Raw genomic sequence first — 10,174 nt, forward strand, 5'->3', positions numbered from 1 at the left:
AGCATAGCGGAATTCATCTGTCGGTTCTCAATCAGGCCGGAATAAAATCCAGTGATTCTTTTGCGTCTGTCACTAACGCCCCGCCTTCAGGAGTTTGAAGCACGTCACAGTCATTCAGTCATTGAATCCTACTCAGAACACCACAGACAAGGTTAGACCTTCCGGATTCTCTTGAATGCCGCCATCAGTTCTCGCCTATACCACGAAGACTCTGATCTCACGGAATGGTTGGCTCGTTTGTCAGACGAGCACTCGGTTGTCAGGCGATCAACCATGCATCGTGCAATCAGGAATCCAAGAGATATTCACTAGAGCCTTGGTTGCTTGTAGAACAAGAGTGGTTGTCAGTCATCTTGTTCATGGGTGAGAATGATGATGAGTGTCACGGATCATCACATTCATCAAGTTGAAGAACAAGTGATATCTTAGAACAAGAACAAACGGAATTGAATGGAAGAACAATAGTAATTGCATTAATACTCGAGGTACAGCAGAGCTCCACACCTTAATCTATGGTGTGTAGAAACTCCACCGTTGAAAATACATAAGCATAAGGTCTAGGCATGGCCGAATGGCCAGCCTCCCAATGATCTAAGAACTAAATGTCCAAAGATGATCTAGAGATCTCAAGTGATCAAAAGATTTCTAAAGATGAAAATACAATAGTAAAAGGTCCTACTTATAGAAAACTAGTAGCCTAAGGTTTACAGAGATGAGTAAAAGACATCAAAATCCTCTTCCGGGCCCACTTGGTGTGTGCTTGGGCTGAGCAATGATGGTGTTTTTGCGGAAAAACGAATTTCCAACACACAAATCCAACCGGCAAGTGTACCGGGTCGCATCAAGTAATAATAACTCACATGAGTGAGGTCGATCCCACAGGGATTGAAGGATTGAGCAATTTTAGTTTAGCGGGTGATTTAGTCAAGCGAATCAGGTTTTGGTTGAGTGATTTGTGTTTAACAAGAAGTAAATGACAGTAAATGTAAAGGGGGAAGGGAGAAGTGCAGTAAATTAAAGAACAGAAAAGTAAATTTGCAGAAACTTAAAGAACAAGAAAGTAAATGACTGAAACTTAAAGTGCAAGAAAGGTAAATTGCAGTAACTTAAATGGCAAGAAAGTTAAATTGCTAGAAAGTGAAAGGGAATTGAGGAATGGGATTGCAGGATTTAAACCAAGAAGAAGTAAATTGCAGCAAATGCTTGAGCAGAAAGTAAATCAGAAGCAAATAACATTCAAACAGAAAGAAAATAAAATGCAGTAAAGGTTCACAGAAGAACCCAAAATGAGTTGTGATCTCAGGACCCAAGGGCTTAGGTAGCAGAGCCTAAAACCCAATTTCCTTCCCAGATCTGAATTAGCTAAGCAATTGACAGAAAATTAAAGAAGAAGCAATAGAAGAACAGAATTGGAATTGAATTATGCAGAAAATAAAGTGCAAAGAGCTTGAATGGGAATTGGGACAGAATTTCCCCAATTTCACACACCCAAAACTCAAAAAAAGAAGAGTAGAATTGCCCAAGGGAAATGAGGAAGGAGATCAATCAATTCTCCCTTGATCCTCTTAGTGCTCGGACAAGTCTCTCAAGAAAGTATTCAAAAAGCTCTCAAAATAAAAGTAAAAATTCAAAGCTCCAAGTAAAAGTCCTAATTACATCAAACTAACTCCTATTTATACACTTTCTATTCTTGAATAATGGGATTTGGATGGGCTTTTGAATTGGTGAAGAAATGAATTCAAATGAATTTTTAATTTGAATTTTGGCCCAAAAAGTCACTCCCAGGAGGCTGCCCTGCCCTTGTGGAGGGCAGGGCAGAAAAATGAAGCTTGGTGCGTGGATTTGGTGCGGCCATGTGCGAGTTGGTGCGAGTCTGGTGCGGCCGTGGCACGCGTTGGTGCGCCCTTGGTGCGCCAGAGGCTGCCCTGCCCGCGCCAAGGGCAGGGTGGGAAAGTTGGTGCTGCCAGATTGAGGAGTGCGCACCAGATGCTGCCAGGACGAGAGTTGGGTGCGCCAGATTTCAAAGTTGGTGCGCCAGAATTTTGTGTGTGGTGCGCCAGTCCAATTGCTGCCCTGCCCGCGCCAAGGGCAGGGCAGAGTTGCCATATTGCACGCCCGAGTTCGAATCACGGAGGAGGCAAACACGCTACATTTTTTCTTGGCTTCTTGGCACGGTAATGGGTCTTAGAGCTTGGCTTCCTCATGGTTCTTTGTTCGAACCTTGTGGCATGCATGGTTGATATTTTTCACTTGAATTTTCTCCTTAGAGAGCCCGATCCTGCCCTCCACAAGGGCAGGGCAGAGTTTGCTTTCTCTTGGTCCCAAGGCACCATTTTGTGCTCTGCCCTTGTAGTGGGCAGGGCAGAGTTGCCTTCCTTTGCTTGGTCACCTAATGTTGCCCTCCTAGAGGGCAGTGTGCCCTTGTGGAGGGCAATTTTGCTTCCCCCATTACAATGCGGCACGCTTCTCTCCTCTTTGGCCACGCTTTCCTTTTCTTGAGCTACACTTTTTATGCCACGCTTTTCCTTTTCTTTTCTTTTCTTCACCTATAATAAACCAAACAACCACTCAAAGTATCACTAAATTCAAGAGGCTTATAAATCAATTAAAATTCAATTAAAATGAGCTTAAACCTCATGATTTAACATTAATTTCATGGTGGTTGCTTGATTTAGAGAAGTTATGCATTTTCACTCCAAATCACTTACTTAGGATGCAAGAAAGTGCATAAATGCTAACAAAACAAGTGAACTTAGCTTGAAAAATGGGTATATGATGACTTGTCATCAAGCAATGAAGCATTTTTCGTGCAGAGACTCTTCTTGGAGTTAAACGCCAGCTTTAGTGCCAGTTTGGGCGTTTAACTCCCATTTGGGTGCCAGTTCCAGCGTTTAACGCTGGGATTTCTGAGGGTGACTTTGAACGCCGGTTTGGGCCATCAAATCTTGGGCAAAGTATGGACTATCATATATTGCTGGAAAGCCCAGGATGTCTACTTTCCAACGCCGTTGAGAGCGCGCCAATTGGGCTTCTGTAGCTCCAGAAAATCCACTTCGAGTGCAGGGAGGTCAGAATCCAACAGCATCTGCAGTCCTTTTTGGTCTTTGAATCAGATTTTTGCTCAGGTCCCTCAATTTCAGCCAGAAAATACCTGAAATCACAGAAAAACACACAAACTCATAGTAAAGTCCAGAAAAGTGAATTTTAACTAAAAACTAATAAAAACATACTAAAAACTAACTAGATCATACTAAAAACATACTAAAAACAATGCCAAAAAGTATACAAATTATCCGCTCATCAGGTGCCAATTTGAATTAAAGTTGGAAGTAACGTTGTATGGAAACGTTGGGTCAAACGTTGCAAACTAACACTTGGGCATTTGCCACTAGCGTTTGACCCAACGTTGGTGTACCAACGTTTGTTCTATGCGTCACTAATAATTTTCCAACTCTAAAAATTGAAAGATATCAAGAACGTTGGGGGTAACATTGGATCACCAACGTTACCTCCAACGTTGGCACCCTTGTAGCTTGGAATGTTGCTAGCAACGTTGGTGAGCCAACTTTGGCCACCAACATTGCTTCCTTTCTCTTCTTGTCAACATTGCCAATTTTGTGCCCCGCTATAAACTATTATATATGGTTGGAAAACTCTGAATGTCAGCTTTCTAACCCAACTAAAAGCACATCAATGAGCGATCTATAACTCAAGTTATGCTCCTTTGAAGGGGATAAGGTCACTGGCAAAGGTGTGCAACGTTTGAGGCAACGTTGCACACCAATGTTTACACCAATGTTGGTAACAATGCCAGATTCTGAAGCTCAAACATATTGTCCACCCCATACTATTATATATTGTTGGCAAGCCCTAAATGTCAACGTTCCAATAATGTTAGAAGCGCATCCTTTGGAGCTCTACAACTGAGTTATACTCCCTGGAAGGTAAAGAGGTCAGCTAGCCTTACTATAGGTTGATACTATGTTCATCTTTGAACTTTTGGGGCAAATTTTCTCCCTCAAGTTTAATTTCCACATGTAGTGCCATATATGCTTGAAAAGCGCTGGATCCCTTCTTTCCAATGCTTTTAAAATCACCTCATTTAGAGCTTTGTAGCTCAAGTTATTCTTATTTGAAGAAGGCATAGTCAGGCTGTCAGGAGCAACATTTGAGGCAATGTTAGAGGCAATGTTTGAGAGCTAGCTTTGGCTCCAATGTTGCACTTTGAGCTTGGAACGTTTGACGCAATGTTGGAGAGCCAGCTTTGGCTCCAACGTTGCCCTCTCCTCCTTTTCCTCAACCTTTGAGGCAACATTGGTGAGCCAGCTTTGGCTCCAATGTTGCCCTCTCCTCTTCTTCTCTACCCTTCCTTTGCTTCTTCTTACCTATCATCAACCAAAAAAAAATGCATCAAAGTATTTCTATAATCACAAAATAATGCATCATTCATATCATCAAACAATTCTTGCATAAATCTCATGAAACTGCACATAATTAACAATGTTTGATTTAATCAAGACATGCATACAATTCTCATCCAAATACTTACTTATTGCCTAAGAAATGCATGAAAACCAAGTAAAAACTAATGAAAAAGGCTAGTGAAACTAACCTAAGATGACTAGGCATTACAACACAAAACTTAAATCTTGCTTGTCCCCAAGCAAGCAGTAAAACATAAGAAAAATGAATGAAAATAGAGAGAGGTATAAGCCTTTATTGAAGATATTCAATTCTGGTTAATGGGCTTTTCATGCATGAGATCTTAGTGATTTTTTTCTGTGGCTAAGGTAGTGACACTCCTTTAGATCCTAACTTTGATTACAAGAAAGAAAATGAGACTGGTTATTGTTTGGTCCTTAACTTGAGCTTTTCTTGCTTTCTTTCTTTTGAATGAGACTTACTGCGAGGCTAAATGCTATGTGTTAAGGCAACTCTTTAAAGTAAGCTTTTAGCCAGCATTTCCGCCCCAATTGGTTCAAGATACTAGGTGTTGAGACACCCCAAAGGGCTTACTTGCTCAAGCCTCTCCTTAGCACATACACATCACAGGCATTTAGCTTGTTTTATTCTTTGGACATTGGTGCCCAGCACTTCTTTGGGTCACTGAATGCTTTGTCTCAAAGTAGCTCTCGATGGTGGACTTTCGGTTGGCAATCCTGGGTTAGTTAACCCAAGTTTTCAGGTGATGAAGCACCCCTTATAACCTAGTTGTCCACGCTTATCTTTGTACAAGAACATCACAGGCACATATGCAAAATCTCAAGCCATTGGTGCCTAGCCTTGTTTATTTCTTTTTGTCTCTTTCTCTGGCATTCTCTTTCTTTTATTATGGACCTCTTTCATTTATCAAATCTCATAAAATGTAACTCAAGTTTATATCTCAAAGTCATGCCATCCTCTAGCCTTATTCATGAATCAACTAATGAACCAGCAGATACCACCACGTAACCTTATTCTATATATCTTTTATCAAAATAGACCTTTACTCTTTCTTAGTTCCATGACAATTTCCTTTTATTCAAGCATGGGAAACAAAACATACAACTTAAGCAAGATGGTATGGACTAAGCACTTAAACTACCAAGCCAATTAGCATAAAAATAAACAAACAGCAAATGACTCATGACTAACAGAACAGTAATTAGCAGGGACACAATTGCACTTTCAATTAACACATTTAAACTAGAGACAGGCAAGTAAAGATATAACTTCATGGTGTCTTCTTGCTTCCTCTATGTCGTCATCATTGTTGGCTTTCTTGTCTTTCCCTTGTCTTTCCACATGATGATGCATCTTACCTTCCAAGAGATTGGATAACTTCCTGCAAAGATATTGAAAGTTGCTTGCTCCCCAAGTGATGCACCACTATTTTGTGGTACATCTTGTGCTTAATTTAGGTGGATTTTATCCACTTTTCCCACATTTATTCAATGAAATAGTGTGGTTTCATGACTTTCTCCTAATTTGTGTTTAAGTGTAAAAACATGCTTTTTAGACCCGTAATTGGTTGATTTTAATTCACCTTTGATTTCACTAGATGCCTTGATGCGTTTGTTAGTGAATTCAGGTTGAAAAGGTTAGGAATGGATCAAAGGAATGAAGAGGAAAGCATGCAAAGTGGAGAAATCATGAAAAAACAAGGATTTGGGATGCTGAGATCGACGCGCATGCATAGAAAGTGAGGTCGCATGGCGACGCGTACGCGTGACAGACGCGAACGCGTGATAGACGCGTACGCATGGATGGAAAATGTCAAGCGAGCTTACGCGTGACCCATGCGTACGCGTCGATACTCGCACGTGACCTACTTAAAGTGAATCCGCTTGGGGCAAATTCTGGGCTTCCCAGGCCCAAATCCAACTCACTTTTGAGCCTATTTCATGCAAAAATCAAGAGGAGTCAAGAGAGGAATACATAATTTAGTTTACATCATGCTTTAGTTGGTTTCTAGAGAGAGATGCTCTCTCTTCTCTCTAGAATTAGGTTAGATCTAGATTAGGATTTCTTAGATCTAGGCTTAGTTCATGTTTTGTTTTACTTTTCCTTTACAATTTCTTGTTCTTCTACCTTTCCTCTCTCTAGTTTTGTTCTTTACTCTTTGTACTTGTTTACTTTGTTATTGATGCACTCTTGTTCCTCTTTTTTTTTTCCTTTAATGAAATTTGAGTTTGATTTCTTTTATTGTTGATTTGCTTTATTGTTGTTAATTCCTTGCAATTGGTAGTGGATCTACTTTTCTTGCAATTTGATTTCACTTTTCTTTTATGCCTTCCAAGTGTTTGATTAAATACTTGGAAGGATGCTAGAGTAGATATTTCTCCTCTTGGCTTTCATTCAGTAATTAGTGACACTTGAGTTATCAAACTCTTTTGTTGATTAATAATTGAAAGTTGCTAGTTGATTTGAATTCCGCTAAAACTAGTCTTTCCTTAGGAGTTGACTAGGACTTGAGGAATCAAATTGATTATTTTTACTTGACTTTCCTTCATAGTTAGAGGTTGCCTAAGTGGAGCAATGAACAATTCTTGTCACAATTGAAGAGGATAATGAGGATAGGACTTCTAGTTCTCATTCCTTGCCATGAGCATTCTTAGCTATTAGTTTAATTCTCGCAATTTACTTCTCCTGTTCCTTTATCCAAAACCCCAAAACATACATCAATAACAAGAACACTTCCCTGCAATTCCTTTGAGAGACGACCCGAGGTTTGAATACTTTGGTTTATATTTTTGGGGTTTGTTACTTGTGACAACCAAGTTTTTGTATGAGATGATTCTTTGTTGGTTTAGAAACTATACTTGCCACGAGATTTCATTTGTAAAATTCTATACCGACAAAAATCTCTTCATCAGCAAGCACTTGAGAAACAGTTAGCATGCATGTATGGTTGTGACTTTCTGAACTTAGGTTGGTGTGTGAATACCAAACTTAGTTCCTTGCCTAATGCAGCAGATTGAATACATGCAGAAAACCTCTTGTGCTTTTATTAAGAAAATAACTATGAACTAGAAAGCAAACAATTGTTAAGCAGTTTCTCAGATTAGTTGGAGCTAATGACTAGTCATGCTAAGTGTTACAATGTGTTCTTAATGAAATCTTTGGTGGAACACCAAACTTAGCATCCCACATTCACCCTTGAATTATTTTGGTGAGTAACACCAAACTTATCTCCTTGCAATATAGAGAAACCTACTTAACTCTTTTATTAAAACAGCTTGAGAAAAGAAGGTTACCTCTGGTTGGGTTGCCTCCCAACAAGCGCTCTTTTAATGTAATTAGCTTGACATTTTGATCATGAATTTCTTCTTCTTCTTCTAGTTTGTTAAGAGGAATGACCCCAAGAGGAAGGAGGAGCCAGTTAACGCCCCCTGTTTTGAATGCCTCTTCCCAGCAAGCTTTCTTTTGTGATTGGCTTGAGTGAACTTGCTTGTTGGATCAAGTGTAGGATTGTTCTTTGACCTTCTCTTTTTCATGGATATGGTCCTTTGTTTCTTGATCACAATCATCCTTTTGGTGCTTGTCTTTACTGCTTTCACATCTTTGATATCAATACTTGGGTGTTGTGGGATGGTTGGAGTATCCTCTTCATCAAGATCTTCTTGAATTGGTGGTTCAATGAACTCACTCTCTATGCAACTCTCTGTTTCAATTGAGTGTGGACATCCTTGATAGACTTCCTCCCTTTCTTCTACATGATGTTGCATTGAGTCTTTTGGGAGTAAGTTTACATGTTCCTTTGTCACCCTTAGTAGCCTCTGTGGGTTTGGAGCTCTAAGCTTATATACTCTCACAACATCCTCCTTCTTCATAGGAATCTCACTTAGTATAGGTGCCTCTTTTTCTTGTTCTTTCGATTCCTCCCTTGGGTTTGCCATGGTATCACTAGAAGAATTATGGTTAGGGATTTGCTTTGATAGAAATTCAACTTGTGCCTCAAGCTTCTTAATGGTTGCCCCCCGTTTTTGTATACTAGATATTACCTCCTCTCTAAGAGCTCTCATGTCCTTAGATTCTTTACAAAGTTCTCCAAGCAAGGCCTCAATCCAGGATAATCTATCCTCAGATGGGGATGGTAGGTTGGAATTTGAAGGTTGAGAATGGAATTGGTTGTTTTGTAGTTGTATATTCTGAGAGTGGTATAACTCTTGTGGGTAATGGAATAAATTCTGTGAATGGTGAAATGAATTGTATGGATTTGGGAAGGAATTTCGTGTTGAGGCTTGCTCAAGTGATGAAGAATTTGGATATATAAAACTAGGAGGTGAGGTTGGATAATTAAGAGGTGATGTCTCTAGATGAATGGGGTATGAATGGGTGAAATCTCTTTGATTTTGATCTTCCCATCCATAACTTGAGTAGTAATTAATTTCATCAAAATATGGACCATTTTGTGGCTCTGGAAAGTACCCTATTTCATGTTCTTGATACTCCCACCCACCATGAACATAATAACGTGAATCATTCTGTGGCGATGAAAAGTTTCCCATGAAATTTGATTGACCAAAATATGATGGACACTCCATTCTTTCTTGCAAAATGCTTTGTTTCAAACAATAATCACCAAAAGAAATTGGACTCCCCATTGTCATAAATGAGGAATTCTTAGTGAGCCAATATCACAAACAGTTAATGGATTAGTGTGTTAGAAAGTAAATAAACAAGGAAAAACCACTTAAATTGCAGAGAATAGCAGTAAGCAAACTGAAATAAAACTAATCAACAAAAGAAAAGAAAAGTGTTCAATCTAGTCATCCTCTAATTTAATCATTGTCAATGCAAAATCAATCCCCAGCAATGGCGCCATAAACTTGATGCATGAAAACTTGTATCACTACAAATTTCCACCGGCAAGTGCACCAGATTGTCGTCAAGTAAAAATTCTCAATAGAGTGAGGTCGAATCCCACAGGGATTGATTGGTTGAGCAACTTCAATTAGAGGAGTATTCTAGTTGAACTAAGCAAATTGGATTGAGAATTGCAAAAAATTAAATAGCGGGAAACGTAAATAGCAAGGAATGTAAATGACGGAAAGTAAATGGCGAAATGTAAAGTGCAAAAAGTAAATTGCAGAAATCTAAATGGGAGTAGGGTAATTAAGCATAAGAGTAAACAACAGAATATAAAGAGAATGGGAAGATCATAAAATGGGGAATTCATTGGGTTTAGGAGATATTGCATTCTCCGAATCAAGTTCATTCTCATCTCTTCCTCAATCCATACAACTCATTAATCTATTGGCAATCTTTGGTGATTGAATCCCAATTCCTTGGCAATTCAATCTCTCTAAACTTGAACAATTGCCCAATTCCTTGATCTAATTGCTCATGGAAAGAGATGAAGTATGGTCACTGATTATACCACATGTATTTCCAAATCAAAGTATTGGTAGGATTATATGTCACTATATCCATCCAACCCCGAATCCGGTCCAACATGAAAAAGCATTTCTAGCTTGATTTTCTTATTCCTCTTCCAAGGTTCAAAGGAAATCCAGGTATGAGTAGCTTCTCTTCTGAGATAACTACTCAATTTGATGAAGATCAAAAGCTTTCATGTAAATCAAAGAGAAAGGAAAGAAGAAGAAGAATGAAAACTATGATTGATTCATTGAATTACAATAGAGCTCCCTAACCCAATGAAGAGGGGTTTTGTTGTTCATAGCTCAATTCA

The sequence above is a fragment of the Arachis hypogaea genome, chromosome 5 (genome assembly GCF_003086295.3).
Source record: "Arachis hypogaea cultivar Tifrunner chromosome 5, arahy.Tifrunner.gnm2.J5K5, whole genome shotgun sequence".
In the NCBI taxonomy this organism is placed as follows: Eukaryota; Viridiplantae; Streptophyta; class Magnoliopsida; order Fabales; family Fabaceae; genus Arachis; species Arachis hypogaea.